This window comes from Pteropus medius, unplaced genomic scaffold (genome assembly GCF_902729225.1).
Source record: "Pteropus medius unplaced genomic scaffold, Ma_sr-lr_union100, whole genome shotgun sequence".
NCBI classification, from domain to species: Eukaryota; Metazoa; Chordata; class Mammalia; order Chiroptera; family Pteropodidae; genus Pteropus; species Pteropus medius.
The window spans coordinates 3848486-3869868 of NW_024355327.1; the positions used below are offsets into that span (position 1 = coordinate 3848486).

Genomic DNA, 21383 nt, shown 5'->3' on the forward strand with positions numbered 1-21383 from the left:
CTGACTATCAGTATGGGGTCAGGGGAATTTTCAGATTTTTAGAAGTCAGAGTGGGGCAGAGATCCAAAATGGTCCTTTAGGATGAGATACCTCTGCCTGAACTTTTCTACTCTTGCTGGTCAGAAACATTCCAGAGAATAGGCAAGTGTCTGCTTCCAGACAAGACATTGATGTTTCTCACAGAGAAGTTTCAGCAAAGAAAGGCCAGAACATGCCTGGTGGCAGAGTGCAAAACAGTCAGGTCCTGTCTTTGGTTTGTGTACCTGAAGTTAGATGTACTTAAAGGTCCTGCATACATGTGTATAATTGTGCATTCTTAGTGGTGAGGTTATTTTACTACATTATTTTTAGCATTGTGATTAAAGAGGGGCTTTGGTCTCAGGCATTCTCGACTTAGGTCTCAGTCTGCTCCTTTCTGTGTGCCGGTAGGCAGGTAGCTTTGACCTGGTTAGGACTTAGTTTCTCCATCTGGAAAACGAGTCGTAGTTCAATACCTAACATTGCTGTTTTGAAGATTGCATGTGAAGCCAGGTGCAGTTCTGGGCACAGAGGCTGGCACACAGTGAGCCTTTTGCCTGTGGGGATGTGGTCAACTGGGACAAGTTAAGAGGTATCCAGTTATAAAGTGGGTTCCCCGATATGTCTCCTTCAGCCCTGGCCTGGGTAGCCGATGGGCTAGGTAACTGAACTGGAATTCCGGTCTCTAGGAGTTCTCAGTTCCACAGGGTCATTGACAATGGCCTTCACTGGAGATAGCTACTTGATCAGTCAGATGTCACTGCCTGCTTGAAACTGCCAATGACCCTGGAGAGAAACATCGAAGTTCTGACCTGGCCCCTTGCAGACCTCTTTCTATGTCCGTTACCTCTTTGTGGCCATATCAGACTTTGAGATTCCTCACTCATTTGTTCCTGCCTTGGGGCATTTGCATATGCTGTTCTGCCTGAAACAGCCACTCTTTGTCTCCATTTCTCCTTTGCAGTCAAACCGTCCCTTACTGTCAAACCATCCCTGACCACTGTGTGACCCAGTCTAGGACCTGACATGGGCCTTCAGGAGCACTTAGCTTGTGTGGTTATGTTACATCCCACCCTCAGGGTAGGCCTCAGGTTGGGTGTGAACCCAGACATTTCCTGAACCAAAGCCTTTGCCTGTCTTCTCATTCCACCACTCAGCCTTGCTTCTCAGGTGTTTCTCTAACCCAGGTTATGAGAGCTGAAAGGATTTGCTTTAAAAGAAGCCTTTTATTAACTACTTGAAGAGCTTTGCTTAGGCCTGAACGGTAAGACCAACGCCTTAATCCTTGCACGGGTGTCACCATCCCTTGGGTGAAGACTGCATCAGGATGGTGTTGCTTCATCAACTGGATGTTCCAAAGCCAAAAATGGGGGGGAGGCAGAGTGGTGAGAGAAAAGAGGGGAGCATCTGTACGTCTGTACAGTGCTACATGCATAAAAGTCGAATGTCCCAGTGATTCCACTTTTAGGATTTTCTCTTTAGGATATAACCAGAAATGTGAGTCAGAGTTTATTGTGCAAAGATTTTCATCACCAAGCATTATCTCTGATACTGAGAAATGAGGAACGAACCAAGTACCAGTCAGAATTGATTATAAGAAGAGAGTACATTCATACGGTGGACCAACAAGTGGCCCCTGACAATCATGTTGTGGAAGAATATTTCACAACATAGGAAAAGACTTGTAGTATGTCAAATGAAAAATAAAGGATACAAATTAACAGTGGTTATCTCTGAGTGGATTTTATCTTAAGCTCAGCATTATCTACATTGTTTTACAATGTGTGGTATTATATCATTAGTGGGTTTTAAATGTCTGGTCACACACATGTGTTCATGGAACCCGGTGGGCACTAGGAGGCCAGGGCAGGTAGTCTCATTATCTTGCCCTTGCCCTCAGTCATGCCTCTCATGTGGTTGCTTTCTCCGACTGCTATCTGGTGCGTCACTCCCAGGTTTTTACCATGCTTTCCACCCGGCATCAATCATAGTGTATCATCTGCTATCCCCACAGGCTATGTGGGGCTTCCTGCATATACCCTGGTTTTCTCAATTGATGATTTAGTGTAGTGACTGCCTTAGTCCCCTCCTCCTTGCAGAGTTTTGGGAGTTGGAGCTGAATTCAAGACTAGACCTTTATAAAGACTTTCAAGGAGAAAAGTGGCTGATCATCAATGCCTCTGGCCTCTTCGCCAGTGTCCAAACTGTGGATAGTAACCCACATTTCTTGCCTATCCCCTCCTCTACCCCCACTAAAGGATTCCCTTTGGGTGTATCATCTCTTCCCTAGACTCCCAACCCCAGTCCAGGGACCAAGTCCCTTCTCTCCCCTTCTAGCCCCAAGCATGGCATGGGTGGAAGGGGATGGGTCACTGCATGTAAACCCTGAAGGATAAAATGGATTGCAGTCCACATGTACTACTTGCAGATCTATTCTGATTTCTGGAAACCCTAAATTATAATATACGAGAAGTCAAGGAGCTTGCCTTTAGTAATAATAAAAATGCACCTTGCCTTTGCTGTGTTACAGGGGACTTTCAGCCACTACGTTCGTTCCCCACTCAGCAGCCAGTGGGATCCCATCGCCTCTGCCCAAACCTTCCAGTGTTGGAGGCCTGGTATCTCACCTTGGCCATCGAGGCCCCTCCAGCCCCTTTCTTCTCCCACCTGTTCCTCCCATGGACTTCCAGAAGTGTGTCCTGTGCTCCCTCACCTCTGGGCTTCCATACCTCCTGTTCTCTCCCCTTTCCCCGGCCTGGTCAGAGTTCAGCCGAGGCCCGCTTCCCACAGGAAGCCCCCCTGCGCCTGACTCTGGACCAGCGCTTCCCTTAGTCTGTCTCTCACCACATCTGGTTTCCTAACTGCCCAGTGGTGAGGGGTCTGACTGTTTTCTCATTAGCTGTGAGCTCATGAGGTCAGGGATTGTGTCTGTCTTGGTGACAGAGTTTAGTGACATGTAGCAGATGCTCAAATCATTGTTAAATGGAATCTAAAGGAAATAAAACTTTTAACTTTGACCAGGCTGCCTGGGTAGATAGAATACCAGGTGTTGATGTGTGGACCCGAAGTGCCTGCTGAGTTTTGAGTTGGTGAGGGAGTAGAAGCCCTTTGTTATTCATCAACATGGTTGGCTGTAGTAGGGCTCTTCCACAGTATGGAGCAGGGAAAATAGAAAAAGGTTTGGGGGAAAAGGTTGAGGACTGGGGCTCTGGATATAGTTTTGCCCTTGGAAATGTAGTACTAGGGAGGGAATGTTTTCCTTGAACAGGAAACAGATGGGTCAAGAGGCACTGAGTTTGGGGTCAGGGAGCCCCCTCGAAGCTGTAGTGTAATGAAGTTGCAGCTGTTGGAATGAAAGTTGGTTTGCTCAAGATGCTCAGCTATTGGCCCATAGGGCGGGTGGTGGGCCAGGAAGAGGCCACCCAACATTCTCAAGGCTGAGTGCCTGCAAAGAGAGACAGGAGTTGCAATGAAGAAAGACTCAGCCATGTCAGAGCAAGTTCTGAACACCTCGTGCTGGTCACCGGTGGAGCTGGGAGATCTACATCCCAGCTGCTGCTGTCGGGACAGGTGCCTCCCAGGTAACCCTCAACACCCACGCTCCCTCCTCCTGTGAGGTAGAATGGAAGGGGTGGCCGTTAGAGCTCACCCCCTGGTGAGAGTGAGGAAGTCTGCTCAGAGCCCTGGTCCTGCACTTATTGGAGGGTCTGCCTGGCAAGAGAATTGGCTCTCGAGCTGATGCACGCTTCTGTGACCTGGGGGCTGGCCATACTCCTCTAGGCTTCGGTTTCTTCATCTGAGCAATGGTCCCACACAACCCTTGCACCTCACAAGGCTGTTGTGAATGTTCAAATAGATCAAGCACTAAAATCTCCAAGTAAAACCAAGCGCCGGACACATGAAAACAACTATCGTGTTTTGGGTATTTATCATCGCGGAGCCTACAGTGTAGACCATTCTTTATTCCCGATTTTATGAGGTCCTGAGGACAGTAGGCGCTTACCTGTTGAGTGGATTAATTAATGCAAAGAATATCGTTTTATTTAGATTCCCACGTTTATTTCTGCATGGTAGACCCAGCCCGCTGCTGGCTGCTGCTCTTTCAGGCTCAGCATCCTCCTACAAACCGGCGATTCCTGTCAAAATGCAGAGCGCGCGAGGATTCGCGCAGTTGATGGCTCTTCCTCATTTTCACCCCCACAGTCGAGGAAAGTGAGGTTTGGGCAAGACACGACACGCTCAAGGTCAGCCTAGCGGCAGGGGTGGGGCTCCACGCGTAGGTTCCCGTCCTCGCCCGCTAGGGCAGCCTCTGCTACCCTTGGCGCGGGAGTCGGCACAGTCCCCTCGCGCTCGGATACCTGGCCCGCGAGCCGCCCCCGGGGTTTGCCAGCGCCTTCTAGGCCAGGAGAGTGGGAGCCGGGGGCGGACTGCACACCCTTCCCTGACCGGGGGAAGTTTCTCCACTGGAGTCCGGATTAGGTGTCGGGGGATGCCCCGTGGGCCATATCGCCCTTCCTCCCTCCTCTCTTCCTAGCCTCTCCTGAGAGCTCGGCAGGGCGTGAAGGGACGGGAGAGTCCACTGGTGGCCCAGCGCCACCCTATTCCGGCGCCCGCGGGGGTCCCGGGTCCGCCTCCCGCTCACGTGGCTGGCCGGGCCTCCGCGGCCCCGCCCCGGGGTGCCGCCCCCGCAGCCACCAACGCCGCGACCGCCGCGGTGCGCCCTTCAGCCCAGCGCCGCCGAGCCTGCGCCGGGCGCCGAGGTGAGTGCGGGCGGCTGTCCAGAAACCCCGCCCCTTCGCTACACTCTTCCTGGCTAGACACTCCGCTAGACACTCCGGAGAGGGGCGCTGTCTCGGGCTGGCTCCTTCCCTGTGTTAACCCACCGTCCGGGAGAGGGACCCCCACGTCCAAGTCGCCCACGCCGCGTCGCGGTGCCTGCGGCGGGCTCAGCGTCCTTTCTGGCTCCGAGCGGGAGCGCTCTGGGGCGCGCTGCGCGCCGCACAGGTAGGCAGAGCCACCGTCGGCGCCGACTGGCCGCCGCTCGCGCTGGAGACACTGACTTCGGTCCACTGGTAGCTCTTGGGCGAAAGTTCCCGGAGGCCCTTCCGGGGAGGCAGACGCCACCTGTCTTGGGACGCAGCCCCTTTCCCCCGGTGTCTTCCTCAGCCCTGGTGGGGCGCCTGCAAGTCAGTCGCGTCGGGCGCTGCTGGTGGTGGCTCGCCGGGGCGCCGGTCACTTCCCCGCCGGGAGCCCGGCTTTGAGCGCGCGGGGCGGGGAGAGGGCCCTCGTGCTGGGGCTGCATCTTTTAAACTGCGCGACCAGAGGATCCTGAGAGAGAGGCGAGGGAGGCGGACACCAAGGGGATAAGGTGAACCCACGTGCTTCGTGGCCAGAGACGGGTAAGCATTTTCTGAGTGTGGAAGTTGACCGAGCCGGGTGGAAGTGGGTTCCCTTGGGCTTTGCCACGAGGAAGAGCTGCTCTTTCATTATCAGCGGCCTCATCGTGGAGTTGAACGTTGCTGAAACAGGACGGCTTGTTCCTAGAGAGCTCTGGCTTAGTTAACGCCTGAACGGATGCACCGGCAGACACTTATTTTTCAGCATTTCATGCACTACCGAAGTATGACCGCTTTCTTCTCTGGGCTGTTGAAGAGAGGAGCTTTGGTGTGTCTTCGTCTTAGTTGTGTAGTCTTGGGCAAGTTACTTCACCTACCTATGCCTCAGTTTCCTCATCTGTAAAATGGGGATGATAATAATACAATTAAAGGGTTGCGTAAGGTTAAAGCTCTTAAAATTGTACCTGTGTGTTAGCTGCTCTTATTATTATGGCTGACACCTGTCTAACGGCATTCTTATTCCTAGCTCCCGAATGAGGTGGGTGAGCAGGCTCTTGCTCTTTCTCTTTTTCCTACTGAGGAGCTGCATTATTCAGACAATAGCTGTGGGGTCCCCTTCAGCCCTGAAACACCCCAGCTTTGCGGTAACACTTCCTGTGGTTAACCAGCCTTGTGCAAAATGTATCTCAGAATGTAAGATTAGGGATGACCTTTGTCAAGGACACTCGTAGGAAACGGGGTCTCAGATCTTCTCTGGAAGCTCTGGGGTGTAACTGGATGTTTGCCTCTCTGGGGCAGAGTGGATAAAGTTTCACTTGAATTCCTTCAGGCTTTGGGGGCCCTGACAGTCTGACATTCTCTAGTTTCTGACACCGTGAGTGTCTATTTAGGGGTCCAAGGGCCTGTTCTTGTACCTTCGCCTCCATTCGGTCACCTCCAGCAGATTGTCTCCTCCATCAGTCTCCCTGGGCTGCACCAGTTTAGTTTCTTCTGGCAGTGGTAACCAGAGATAGGAGTTCTGAACCTGGGGTTCCAAGAACCTCCTGAAATGTACATAAGATGCCTGGAGCACGGGTGTATGTTTTTCCAGAGGGGTTCCTTTTCATCATATTCTACAAAATGCCGGCACTCCACAAAAGTAGACCCTGAACACACTGGTGGGGAGATATGGGTTCTCACTCCCTGGACATGGCAGGCCCCCATTATTAGGGAGTCGAGATGTCAATATTACCTCTGCCTCCTGGAGATGCACATGTGTTCCTTTGTGCCCTCGCTTCCAGTGGAAAATTCAGGTCTACCCTGACTTGAGAAAATCTGATAAAATCTGATAGAGAGAAATCGATGTAGTTTAGAGAACTTCACAGCCAAGTTCTGTTTTGTTAAGGACCCTGTAACTGCACTGGGCAGTGGGGATGAGTGGGAGTGGGAGAGCAGGGGTGGAGCTCTGTTTCTTTCACTCTTAAGTTCTTTCCCTGGGTTTTATGAATCATTATTTAATCTATTAACTTTGGCCCTTAGCTGTATTTAAAAAAATTAATCCTTGGACCCATTATCTTAATGGTTTGTACAAATATTGTCTGGTTCATGTCATCTCGCATGTACAGGTTGAAAAGAGTGAAAGTGAAATGTTTTATATATGATTGATGCTGATTTATTGAGTCAGTTCAGCTTTCTGCTTGGGAGATTAGAGTGGGGTCTGCTATGGAGAGATTTGGAGATAAGCTTTTCTTCTTCACTTTAGTAAAAATTGTTCATTTGGTTATGAAAATGGGTACACTTTTTTATCTTAAAAGAACAAATTAATTGACCAGTTCGTTGAAGTCATAGCTATACATGTGTTTTAGCCACTTAGCTCAGCTCATTTACTTCATTTATTCAAGTATCATTTATGAAGGGGCAGCTCTGGCACTGGGCCACACAACAGTCAAGAAAACTTACTGTGTTCTTTCCTTGTGGAGTTTATATCCCGGTGGCAGAGATGGACAATAGAGAACTAGATCTATAATATGATGTCAGGGAGTGTGATCAGTGTAATGAAGAAGATGAAGTTTGGCAAGGGGATCCAGAGTGACTGGGATGGAGGCAGCTGGTTAGGTCAGGTAGGGTCACTCTGAGGAAGCAACATTCAAGCAGAAACCCGAGGGAGCAGCCATGTGGATATCCAGGGGAAGACCATTCCATACATATGGAACCCAAGGTTGTGGTTGAATCCCTGTGGTCAGTCAGCTGTTGAGCCCTGGACATGGTCTGTGTCACTGAGGAGGGGAGAGGATCAGTGTGGGCAGAACCTCTCCCATCTCCTCATCAAATCCTAGCAGGTGGCCGGAGTAAGATCTTGGCATTGTGTGCTCTTCTTTTCCAGAGGGTGAGACACAGAGTGATGAGGTTTCCTAGAACTGCCACCGAGGCTATGAGCATGAGCCAAGGGGGCACTGCTGGAATTATAACTCTACACATAGTTAAGACTTATCTTACCCACCCACCCTGGCCATAGACTCCTCTTTTGTGTCATTTGGTTTCATCCATTTCATCACCTAGAGGGAACCACCTATAGTTACTTAACAAGGCTTTGATGGAAAAATGAAAAGAACAAAATATATAGGATGGTGGACTGGGAATTGCATGCTTCCCATTCTTTCCAGTGATTGGTTGATTGATTAATCAATTAATGGTATTTAACATAGCATAAGATTCCTGGGGCTTAAGACGAGATCTTGGTTGTATGACCTTGAAATAGTAACTTAAACTTTCTGAGTCTTGGTTTCTTCATTTGTAATATTGAGGAGATATAACAGGGAGGCTTCTTGAAAAAAGTGACATCTAAGAGGATACAAAGGGATGACTACAAATCACCTCTAGTGGAAGGTGGATGGAATGGAAGGGAGAAAGAGAGAAAAGCATGTGCGAATGTCATCACTAGATAAAGAGTCAATAGCATTCAAATGATGCAAGATTCTCATTGAGTATAGCAGTGTGCGTGCGTGCGTGTGTGTGTGTGTTGGAGTATGCTGTGGAAAGGGAACTAACATATAAATGCCAGCTGATCTGAATGGCTATGTCTTGTGCCAAGGGCACTGCGCCGACATCCTCAGATATTCTCCACATCTATCCTTTGGCACATGCCCTCTTAGTATTCCCATCTCGAAGACCAGGAAATTGAGTTATGGAGTGATGATAAGAGAGATGGGTATTTTCAGATGTCTCTGACAGGCTTTGCTTTGGTGAACGTCCCCATGGAGTCAACTCTAAGAGGACAGAGACTGCTCCTAGCCAATGCTCCGGCACAGTGAGGGATGTTAGATGGGTGCCTCAGGGTATCTGATAGTCACAAAACACCAAGGTTGGAGGAAGTCATTGCCTTCATTTCCCAGGTGTCTCCTGACTTTTCCAAGGTGGACCCACAAGTCAGGGCAGAGCTGGACATGGGACCCAAGTCAAAACCAAAATACTCCAGAAAGAGAGCCTGGGGACCTTGGCCAGAGTTGGAGAAGGATGAAGGGGGCGTTTTTTTGTTTTGCCTAGCACAGCTAGCTAAAGACCAAGGTAATTATTGAACAGTCTGACTTGGTTCCTTGTCCCAAAAGCCCATTTGGTAACTTTATGGCCCTGGATTTGCTGTTTCTGCTGAGAGAACTCCAAGCCTTGAATTTATCTCCAATTCTAAGCTCAGTAATATTTTCCTGGAAGCTGGAATAGTGCACTGGCTGGGTTTGAGGCAAGTTGAAATGTCTGGAGGTTGTAGAGATTGGAACACAGCTTAGGGTCCTGTGTTCCAGTCTCAGCTCCAGTATTGCTAGTGGAGTGACCTTGGACAAGGTGCCTAACCTCTCCAAGCTTCAGTTTCCTCATCTGTAAACGGGGACAGTGCTTGGCTATACCTCATAAGTTTGCTCTGAGGGTTAAATGAAGAATTATTTGCAAAGTGCTTATCCTTGCTATAGCTGGTACGTAGGAAAGGCTGCTGTGGTCATCATCTGGTGACCCAAGTCACTCCATCACCACTTTGTGCTCCTGTAGGAAAGGCGTGATCACAGAATGGAAGTTTGTCATACCCATTTGGAGACTTTACCTCGGGCAGGCACTATCCTTTTCAGAGATAATCTTATTTGGAGCCAAATCTGGATAATAGAGTTAGGGATCAGTTCATTGTGAGACAGAGGTTGGATGTGAAATGCCACCAAGACTTCCTGCCCAACCACGCCCACCATTCTCTCTCATGGTGCTCTCACACCACTCGCCCCAGCCCCCAGCTTTCAGTGATCCCCCCATTTACCCATGGCCCTTGGTCCCTGAAGGGCATACAACACCCTTGCAACCTGGCTGTTTCAACTCACTGTTCTGATGATTTATCGTCTACACACCACACCCCAAGTCATCCACTGGCCCCTCTAACAGAGCTGAACCTGACAGTCCCCCAGATGTTCCAGAGGCTTATTTCACACCTTTGCTCCTGCTTTTCCCACTACCTGAAATGCTCTCCTCTTGTCCACTTTCAGAACTTCCCAGACTGCCCAATTTCTCCTTTCCCTCTCTTTTGGCTAGAAAAAAAGGCCTTTTTTTTTTTTTGCATGAGAAACCCTAATTATATTCTTAGTATATACAAATGCAAACATATCAGAAGTTATAGAGTAAATAATAAAATTTCACCACCCCCATTTCAGGCTTGCTTCTGGAAAGAATATTTATGATCAGGTGGCTATAGGTTTCTCTTGTGTTTTTACATATAGGTGTGTGTACCTGTGAATATCTTTGAAAACCAACATAATGGGCCCATTTTATAGGTATTATTCTCCAACTGATTTTTTTCCTTTTAGCCATACGTGCAAGAGTACTTACTCTGTCTATAAGCATCTCTCTCTCTCTCTCTCTCTTTTTTTTTTTTACCTGCCTTGGCTCCCGCCACTTTCCAAGAAAGAGTATGCAAGTTTGGAAATAAGTTTTCAGTTCTCTCGGGTATATACCTAGCAGTGGAATTGCAGAGCATATGGTAACTCTATGTTTAACATTGTGAGAAACTATTTTCTAAAGTGGCTGCACCATTTTGCAATCCCATCAGCAATGGCTGAGGGTTCCTATTACTCCACATTCTTGCCAACACTTGTTATTGTCCATCTTTTTGATTACTGCCATCCTAGTGCATGTGAAGTAGTATCTCATTGTAGTTTTCATTTCCCTAATGGCTAGTGATGTGGAATATCTATTTTTTACTTTATTTTTTGAGCCGTTTGGGTTTATAATAAAATTGAGAAAAAGGTACAGAGATTTCCTCTGTACCCTCTGCTCCTATGTATGCATAGCCTCCATTACCAACATCACTCACCAGAGTGGTGTGTTTGTTACCAAGAATGAACCTACATTAGCACCTTGTAATCCAAGTCAGTAGTTTACCTTAGGGTTCACTTTTGGTGATATACTTTTAATGGGTTCAAACAAATGTATAATGACATTTATCCATCATTATAATATCGTAGAGTATTTTCATTGCCCCCGAAATCCTCTGCGCTCCATCTATTCATTCCCATTGCCCCTCCCCCTGCCGCAACCACCAATCTTTTTATTGTCTCCATAGTTTTGTCTTTTCCAGAACATCGTATAATTGGAATGATACAGTATATAGTCTTCTCAGATTGGCTTTTTTCATTTAGTAATATGCATTTGAGCTTCCTCATGTCTTTTCATGTCTTGGTAGCTCATATCTTTTCATATGCTTATTTGCCATCCATATATCTTCTTAGGTAAGGTGTCTGTTAAGGTCTTTGGCCCATTTTTTATTCAGGTTGTTAGTTTTTGTTGAGTTTTAAGAGTTCTTTGTATATTTTAGATAACTGTCCTTTATCACATGTGTCTTTTGCAAGTATTTTCTCCAAGTCTGTGGCTTGTCTTCTAATTCTCTTGGTATTGTCTATTGCAGAGCAGAAGTTATTAATTTTATTGAAGTCCAGTTTGTCAGTTATTTCTTTCATGAATCATGTTTTTGGTGTATCTAAAAAGGTATCACCATACCCAAGGTCATCTAGATTTTCTTCTAGGAGTTTTATATCTTTGCATTTTACAACTGAATCTATGATCTATTTTGAGTTAATTTTTGTGGATTGTGTAAGGTCTGTGTCTAGATGTGCTTTTTGCATATGGATATGCACTTGTTCTAGTACCATTTGTTGAAAAATTGTCTTTGCTCCATTTTATTGTCTTTACTCCTTTGTCAAAGATCACTTGACTATTTATGGGGGTCTATTTCTGGGCTCTTTAATCTGTTCCATTGATCTGTTTGTCTAGTCTTTTGCCAGTACAACTCTGTCTTGATTACTGTAGCTTTACAGTATATTTTGATTCAGGTAGTGTCAGGCCTCCAACTTTGTCCTCCTTCAATATTATGTTGAATATTTTTTCATGTGCTTGTTGGCCATTTGTGTATCTTCTTTGGAGAAATAGCTATTCAGACCTTTTGTCTATTTTAAAAATTTAGTTATTTGTTTTCCTATTATTGAGCTATAAGTGTTCCTTATATATTCTAAATTCAGTCCCTTATCAGGTACATGATTTTCAAATATTTTTTCCCATTCTGTGGAGTGGTTGTCTTTTCACTTTCTTAATGGTGTCCTTTGAAGCACAAGGTTTCGATTTCCATGAGGTCCAATTTATCTTTTTTGTTTTTGGTATTGCTCGTGCTTCTGGTATCATATCTAAGAAATCTCTCCCTAATCCAAGGTCAATAAGATGTATGCCTAATTTTTCTTCTAAGAGTTTTATAGTTTTGGCCTTAAATTTAGGCCTTTAATCCATTTTGAGTTAATTTTTGCATGTAGATATCTTGTTGTGTCAGAACCATTTGTTGGAAAGACTATTCTTTTTATTGAATTGTCCTGACATCCCTGTCAAAAATCAATCGGCCCTAATGTGAGTATTTATTTCTATAATCTCCATTCCATTGATCTATATGTCTCTCTTTATGCCAGCACCACCATCTGTACTTTCTTGATTACTGCAGTATTGCAACAAGTTTTGAAATCAAGAAGTGTGAGTCCTCCAACTTTGTCCTTTTTCTTGGTCGTTTTGGCTATTTTGTGTCCCCATCAACTTGTCAATTGCTGCAAAACAAGCCACTGAGATTTTGTTAGGGGTTGTGTTGAGTCTGTAGGTCAGTGGAGAGTTTTTTTTTATCTTAATATCAAATCTGGATCCTGAAGTACTTTTCCCTGGGTGCATCACTCAGCTTCCCTGGTCATTGAGTCTTCTGAGGAGACACTCAGAGGCTCATCCTTTAAGCTCTACAGACAGAAATCCAGGGACATCCATATCTCTTTTTCTTGTTGAGGTAAGTGACACAGTATTGTATATTGTTTAATTTAAGGCTGGAGACCTTGGATAAAACATTTAACTCCTGAATTTGTGAAATGGGAGTGCATCTGGCACTGACTGAGCATGTGGTAGCCCTGGATTCTCTTTATTCTGAGTGTGTTATGGAGATCCCTAAAGATCTACGCATACTCCCCTGCTTCCATGTCTTGAGAAGTGTGGCGAGAACTGGGGACCCCCACAGCTCTGGAGGCACCAGAGAGTGGTGGAAGGTATTAGGGGAGGCTGCATTTTAACTTATCTTTTCCGTTGGGCAAAGAAGTAGCATTTCATTTAAGGAAAGGGTTCCATTCCTAAAGCATTATTTATCTTCCCACCCTCCATTCACTGGCATCATAGTTTGAAGAATGGAATGAAAATAAGAAAGGAATAGTATCACATAATAAAAGATTAGTTTGTACCCCTACATTCATTTATGCATTTCAGATGTAATGCTTTGGCGCAAGTCCAAGATGATATGCTCATGAAAGAAGAAGTAAATGAAGAGCCTACACAGGTATCAATAGGAACCTGGTTTTCCAAACTTAAAAAACAACCTGGGGAACTACACTGGAAACTGCAGTTCCACTCACACATCAGCTTACTTTCAGCTGGGGGAGAGGCGCTCCATTTTAAACAAAACAGTGCGTGGTGTGTGTAAAAGGCATGGTGTGTGTGTGTGTGTGTGTGTGTGTGTGTGTGTGTGGTGTGAGAAATGGAGTTGTTTATTACTGTTGTTTCAGAAAAGCAATTAGAAAAGCATTAATATGGGCTGAGTTTAGTTTGTTTCTGGAGGGGAGGAAGTTACATGCAGTAGAAACTATTTTGAGATCTTCAAAATCTAAACTTCTTTGGTTTAGCAGATTCCCTTTACCTAAGCTGTTAGAACAGGCAGTTGGTAGGGATTTTATTTTCTATTCTGTAGTGAGGGGTGTGTGCACATGCATGTACACATGGAAAGTTAGGGGAAAAACACAATGATATAACCCAACCCCAAAACAAGGAAGCGTGTTACAGAGCCGAGTTTCCACCCTCAGAAGGTGCAGCTTAGCTGACCTCATGTAACCTCTGTCTATGACACATCTCCCAGGAGGGGTGGGGGGATTGTTTCTCTCCAGCACGGCTTTAATTTTACAAAAGCCCTGTGCCGTCTTGCAAACTCAAGTGATTTTCCTAACAGATCACTCACATTTCATGCGTTCTGGGTTGGGTAGGGCCTCACTAATTCTTGGCCAGCATTATGAGTCAGAAAATATTTAAATGACCGCCTGAATCCTTTGAGGAGAGAGAGTTGGCAAGTTAATTTAGGGAGGCGGAATGACTCTTAAACAGCACTGCAGTAAATGAGTGGCAGAATCGATACCAGTGTTGGCAGCTCTATTTTATTATACTAATAAAGAAAGTTTTATTATCTTTTAGAATGAGATAACAATGATGATGCTACCAAATTTTACCGAGCACTTATTATATGGCGGAGTCTGGCTTTTCACACTTGTTCTTGACTGTCACTCATTATAAGAAATAAATCTAGACTGTAACGTGTGGTGTGCACAGACAGATCTGAAACAAAATTTTGGTGAAACAATGTTTATGCATGTCTAGTGTCCTCTGATAATTCTTTTCTATATTAATGAATTTATGCTTTTTAAAAAATAATGGTCGTGAGAGCCACTATATTTATTTCACTAATGGATCAAACCTGCTGTTTGAAAAACAGTCTTAGTTAATTTATTACGTGTTTTGCATGTACTATTTCATTTAATAATTTCCTCACAACAACCTCATGGAGGGGTATTATTATCTCGATTTTACGAATGGGGGAACTGAGACACAGAGACATAACTTCCCCAGGGTCACACTGTGAGTGAGTAGTGTAGCTGGGATCGAACCCAGAAAGGCTGAATCCTGTTATAAAGTTCATAGTGTGAATCCAGGTCACATATCTCCTATAACAATTAAGGGATAGGGTATATTTTAATATCCTATGAATTGTTATATATTGAAAAAGCAGCCACAAAATGGATACTAAATTAATACCATTTGTTTGACCTAAAGTTGCATATGAAAATAAATGTATCTACTATGATGCCTTGATCAATATGTAGACAGATGTAGGAATTTTAAGGAATTGGTGATTCCTCTACATGATTATGGAAGCTGGTGTGGGGATTCAAAGTCTATAGGGTAGTCAGGCTGGAGACTCAGGGAAGACTTGCAGTTTGAGCGCAAAGGCAGTCTGCTACGGGAGGTCAAGGTCAGTCTTTGTTCTGTTTTAAAGCCTTCAAGTGATTGGATGAGGTCCACCCACATTATGAAGAGCAATCTGTTTTACTGAAAGTCTACCAATTTAAATGTTCATTTCAACTAAAAAAAAAAAAATACCTGCACCTTCATAGAAACACCTAGAATAATGTTTGACCAAATATCTGGGCCCCGTGTCTAGCCAAGTTGACACATAAAATTAAGCATCACATGGGGTAAGACACTGTTTGAAGTTATTCAGAAGAAAAGAAAGAGTCAGTGGGAAGCAAGAGTGTGATATTGTTACAAATCGGAGAACATTTCAAAAAGAACTCTCTCTTTCATGATGGATTGCAAAATAAGCCTGTCCCTCATTCCCATGGAATTACATGGGGATAGCATGGGCTGGCAGATGGGTGTGGGGGGTGCACACAGATTTTCTTGCTTTGAGTCAAATGGATTTTTCTTACAGTTCACTTTTAGACCAGAAACCTGAGAGTTCATGGCCCTAAGTAAGCAGAGGCATTGTCTGCAGCTAGTGAGTGCTTGTTCAGTGGATTTATCTGCAGGGGGGCATTCATGCTCAGCCTAAACTTGAATGACTTTGTTCCCTTCTCCTATACCATAAGCTATCACACAGCTGTGGTGACCTATGGGTCACTGGCCATAATAACTTTTGGATCCGGGGTTGTCTGGGTGGGAATTCAGGCTGTATATGAGAACATGGTAACTAGACAACATCATATTTTAGTTTTTATTTTATCTTATTTTTATTGAAATATAATTCACATAACCACAAAATCAACCCCTTGAAAGTGTATGATTTAGTAGTTTTTAGTATATTCCCAAGATTGTGCAGCCAACTATCAAATTCCAAAACATTTTCATCACCCCAAAATATAGCTTTTATTTTGAAAGTAATTTAAACATTCAAGAACACTGTCTGCTGTGAAAGTCCTATCAGCAGACAAATATGCTATTATTTCTTCCAACTTAAGTAAAAAGAAAACAAAAAAAAAACCCCATAACCAAAACCCTCTTTTCACCCCACTTCTGCCTCTAGTTATCCTTTATTTCTCATCAGTTTAGAGTCAAATTTCTTGGCAGAATTGTCTGGACTTGCTGACTCCAATGCTTTGCCTCTCATAGTCTGTCACTTAAACTACTTTGATAAAATGTACATAACATACAATTTGCCATCATAACCATTTTAAGCATCTAGTTCAGTAGTATTAAATATAATCACATTTTTGTGAAATCTCCAGAACTTTTTCATCTTGCAAAACTAAAACTCTGTATCCATTAAACATCGATTTCCCATTTCTCCCTCTCCCCAGCCCCTGTTAACCACCATTCTACTTTCTGTTTCTATGAAATTAACTGTTCTAGATACCAAATATAAGTAGAATCAATACAAATGAGAAACTAATTGTCTTTTTGTGTGTGTGACTGGCTTATTTTACCTAGCATAATATCTTCAAGGTTCATCTTGTCGCGTGTGTCAGAAATTCCTTTTTAATGCTGGATAATATTCCATCGTATGTATATACCACATTTTGTTTATTCATTCATCCATGAGGGACAGTTGGGTTGCTTCCACCTTTTGTCTATTATGAATAATGCTGCTCTCCCATTCTCTTCTGATCCCATCATTCCAAGCAGGCTTGCCCCTGTCTGCAGTGACTGCCATGTTGTCCATCCCAGTGGCTCCTTCTCTGGCCCCATCCTCTGGCTACCAGCAGTATCTGATGTAGTTGGTCAGTTTCTCTTCCTTGAAGCCCTTTCTTCACCTGGCTCCCAAGACACCCCACTCTGCTTGTCCTCTTCCCACATCTTAGTTAACAGCAGCTCCATCCTCCCGATGCTCAGACCCAAACTTGGGGTCTCATCTTTGACTCTTGTATCTCTCACCTCACACTTATCAGAAAATCCCACTGCGTATACTTTCAAAACACACGTAGACTGTGGCTACCACTCACCACCCTCGCTGCTACCGCTTGCATTCCAGCGACTCTCCCCTCTCACCTGAATGATTGTGGTGGTCTCTTTGCTGGTCTCCTAGCCTCTGTCCTGACCTCTTTCCAGCGTGTTCTCTATTCAAAGCCAGAAGGATCCTTCTGAAGGGTGAGCAGATTACCACGCCTCTGCTCAAAACCCTCTTAGGGCCGTCATTTTATAGCAAAAGCTAAAAAATGACATACAAGTGCACTGGCATACAAGTCCCCCATGGTCTGGTGCATTTCCTCTCGACTCCTCCCTTCGTTTGCTCTTCCCTTCATTACCCCACTCCAGCCGTGTCCGCCTAATGCTGTCCTCTAACTGGGGGTCTTTGACTCACTGTTCCCCCCGACTGGCATTCTCTTCTCCCCTCATCTGCATAACTCGGTCCCTCACTGTCTTCCGCCTTTATTCAGATATCACTTTCCTTGGTGATCACATCTGTACTGTCATCACTACCCTGAACACTCCTCTCTGCCTTCCTTGATTTATATTTTCTCCTGGTTCCCATCACTATCCCACATATGGTATATTCTTATTTGTTGTCTGTCTCCTTCGCTAGAATGTAAGGGATTTTTCTTATATTTTGTTTTCTGCCATATCCCCAAGACCTCATCTGGCACCAAGTAGACATTTGATAAATATCTGTTGAACCAATAAATGGAAGTTTGGAAAATAGAGATAAAAAGCCATTTATGATTCTTCATTTATGGTACAATTCTTGCCTGCATTTTTTCTTATCTGTGAATTGTTATATGTAAGTGTGTGTGTGTGTCTTCCCTATCTTTTCCCACCATACATTCCTGCATAAGTCTTTTTTAAAAATTGCTACATAATCTTCCTGGTTATTACTTGTTAAACAGCTATATAATGTTTCATGGAGTTGATGTAGCAACTTTATTTAATGTTGTTTTGCTCTATTGGGTGGCTTCCAATTCACTGCTATTGTAGATTACACCACAGTGAGTGTCAGTGTTGGGCAATGGCCCAGTATCCCTCCCTCTCTTCTGGAATGAGTCCCCATTCTCTTGAGCCCAGGTGGGAGCCGTGGCCCAGGCTGGGCCCTTCATGGTTCCCTACCCTCCTCGCTGTGGTGACTGGTTCAGGGCCACAAATTGGCCTGGCCAGGCCAGGCCAGGCCATGGGCTTCCCCAGAGTTATCCTAACTCCTCAGAAGCAGCAGAGAAGATGCTTGATGGCACCTGGGTACAGAGTAGTAAGGATGGGGCTCCAGAGTGAAGTGGCAACAATATGAGGAGAGGGTTGGATCTTTGGATCTAGTCACTTGAATGTTTGAGCTGCTTTATATCCTTCCAGCAAATCCCATTTTTCAGTGATTTAGATTTAGTTGGATCTCTCACTGCAAAGAATGAGTCTAGACTAATCTAACCCAGTGGATCATCTCCCCCATTCCTTTTTTATTTTTTTGAAGTTGTTCCTTAGTCCCAGAGCAGGAAAAGATGTAAAAGACCTAAATAAGGCATTGTTCAGGGCAGAAAATACATGTAGGCACAGCAACTTGATTTCTTTGTCACAACGGGAGAAACAATATATAAAAACATCATCTGCCTGGGTTCAGATGCTGGCACTGACATCTGACAGATGTAATCTAAGTTTCTTTGTTTGTAAAATGGGAATGAAAATAATTACACCGTACCTCAAGGAAGCATTTTGAAGATGAAATGAGTTAATGCACAAAAAGTACTTAGAGTGGTGTGTAACACAGTAAGAGAGCGCTCACCGAGCATTAGCTGTGGCAGCTGCTGTGCTATGATGCCAGACTCTTAAAGTGTAAGAGGAGTTAAACATAGAACTACCATCTGATCCAATACCACTCCTGGGTACATACCCCAAAGAATTGAAAGCAGAGACTCAAACAGATACTTGTACATCCAAGTTCATAGTAGCATTATTCCCAATAGCTCATTGACAGATGAATGGATAGAGAAAATGTGATCTATACATACAATGGAATAATGCTCAGCCATAGAAAGGAGAGAAATTCTGACAAATGCTATGACATGGCTGAACTTTGAAAACATTATGCTAAATGAAATAAGCCAGACACAAAAGGACAAATATTGTATAATTCCACTTATACGAGGTACTTAGAATAGCAAATTCACAGACACAGAAAGTAGAATAGAGGTTACCAGAGTCTAGGGGGAGGGGAGAATGGAAAGTTATTGTTTAATGGGCACAACAGAGCTTCTGTTTGGGATGATGAAAATGTTTTGGAAATGGATAATGGTGGTGATTGTACAACATTGTGAATGTACTTAATGCTGCTGAATTGTACACTTATAAATGGTTAAAATGGTAAATTACATGTTATGTATATTTTACTACAATTAAAAAAAATAAGAGGAGTTAGAGGGTGTCAATGGGTGTGAATACTATAGTGAATCTCCTGGACTTTATAGGTTGAAGCTAAATCAAAGTGGAGCACACAGTGAATAAAAATGCATAAACCAAAAAGAAGTGGTGGGGAGGAGGTGTAAATTACTCACAAGAGCCCAGAGGGTCCTGCTAAGATCTGATACAGCAGGCTGGGATCTGGTATGACAGGGGCAAGTCATTAGGCCAGAGAAAGATGATGGAAAAGCAGAGTGTGCTAGTGGAGTGTTCTTAGTGACCTTGGGCAGGTCAGTCATGTCCCCAGGTCAGACTGGCCCAACGCAGGACTGGAGCCCACGTGAGACACAGCTCAACCTGCAGTGGACAAAGGGATATGGCAGGGAGGGGCTGGGCTCTGACTCACCACTGCTGCGTGAGCTTCCTCCAGGTGCCCCACTCCACCCTTTCAGTTCCTTGATTCTGCGTCGTCCTGTGGGAATGGAGGTAGGTGTGTCCGCTCTTGTGCAGGCCATTGGGAAGGTTCCCCAGCAGAACCTACAGGTTGTCCAGAGGTCTTTCGCAGCTCCTGTTTGGGAACACGAAAAGCAGCTATGTTGATAGAGCACTTGCTATGTACTGGCCCTGGGCTCAGGGCTCTGCCCACTTCCTCTGCTTTAAGCCTCACTCTCACACTATCAGCTAGTCTCATCAGTCTCACTTTACAGAAGAGGAAATGGGTTTAAAGGGGTGAGCAACTTGCCTAAGGCTACAGAGGTGGCAAATGGAAGAGCTGGTTTCGAACCTGTTGCTGATTCAGGAGTCTGGACTTGTAATCATGCTCACACACACACACACACACACACACACACACAGTGAAAAGATAGACTGAAATGTGACTTATCTCGAGGTCATAGTTCTAAAGAGAATTTAAATAACTTTTCCTTGTGCTTATGAAAAAGTTATAAAACACCGATAATATATTTTACAACAAAAAAGACATCATTAAATACGATTGCATTTTAGCATTTCAGGTCTTAAAGAGTGGATGACAATAAACGAACCCATTGAGTACTGAGTGTCACTCACTGTGCTGGACACTGGGAGTACACAATCATGACAGTTCTAATATTTGTAACACTGTAATGACATTTCAAAAGGACCAGTCTCATTTGGAACAAGTCACCATAAATGTTACATTAGATAAAATAGGTGTAATGTGAATTGCCCCTTGAGGGAGCAAGTTGTACTATTTGTTTCGGAGGCTTTCTTTGTTTTTCTGTGTGTAAAAAGGCCACATGTCTTGTTTATGGAAAGACACTTGCTCTTTCAAGGTTTTTGTTTGAAAGAGATTGTGGGAAATATGTAACCTTTTTTTGTTTTACAGTCACTTCTTGATGAATGCGGTAACGATAAGGACAGGCCCAAAAAGTTAAAGTGTGATAAATATGGGGAAAAGGAAATTCATTTTAGCCAATAGTTTAAATCTTGGTCTTCTGAAATTTTATCAGAGTTGTAACTTGGTGGCAAAACTGACTCATTTAGATGGCCTCTCTTCAATTTTTTCCCATCTGTCTAATATCAACAGCAAAAATCAGTGAGAGTAAAAATTAAGTATTTGCTTTTTGTCCATTATAGTAAGAGGCATTTGTTCACTCATTCATTCATTCATTCAACAAGTATGTATTGAGTGGTATGATGGCTGGGGTTTACTTTACTAGGAAGGGTATAGAAGAAATAAGATTAGAAATGAGTCGACCATTGAATTTGTATGATGGACACATTCTTTCTACTTCTGTTATGTATTTGAACTTTTACTTTCAAAAAAGTTAAAATATATACTATTAAGCACTTATCTTGGGCCAGGCCATGTGCTAGGTGCTGTGAAGGCATTGGTGGCTAAGACAGGCTTAGACTCTGCCCTTCTGGAATCAACAGACAGAACTCACTCAGGAAACAGATATTAATCAAATAGTCACATGAATGCAAGTGAAATTACAACTGGGATAAGTGCTGAGACATCACAAGCAGAAATACAAAAGTCTGCAGTGTAGACCTCATTCTACCCAGGATCAGGGGAGGAACTAAGACTCCTCAGCTTGAGGTATAGCTGAGAGGGCA

The 21383-nt window shown here is 44.2% G+C and overlaps 1 protein-coding gene across 1 annotated transcript in view; it reads left to right on the top strand.

Annotated features, from left to right (window-relative positions):
* The first annotated feature begins 4869 nt into the window (after positions 1-4869).
* ARHGEF3 (Rho guanine nucleotide exchange factor 3) overlaps positions 4870-21383 on the top strand; it is a 279695-nt gene continuing 263181 nt past the window's right edge. The window contains exon 1 of the mRNA XM_039858606.1: positions 4870-5417. The gene's annotated coding sequence lies outside the window, so the exon portion shown is untranslated. The remainder of the gene's footprint in view (positions 5418-21383) is intronic.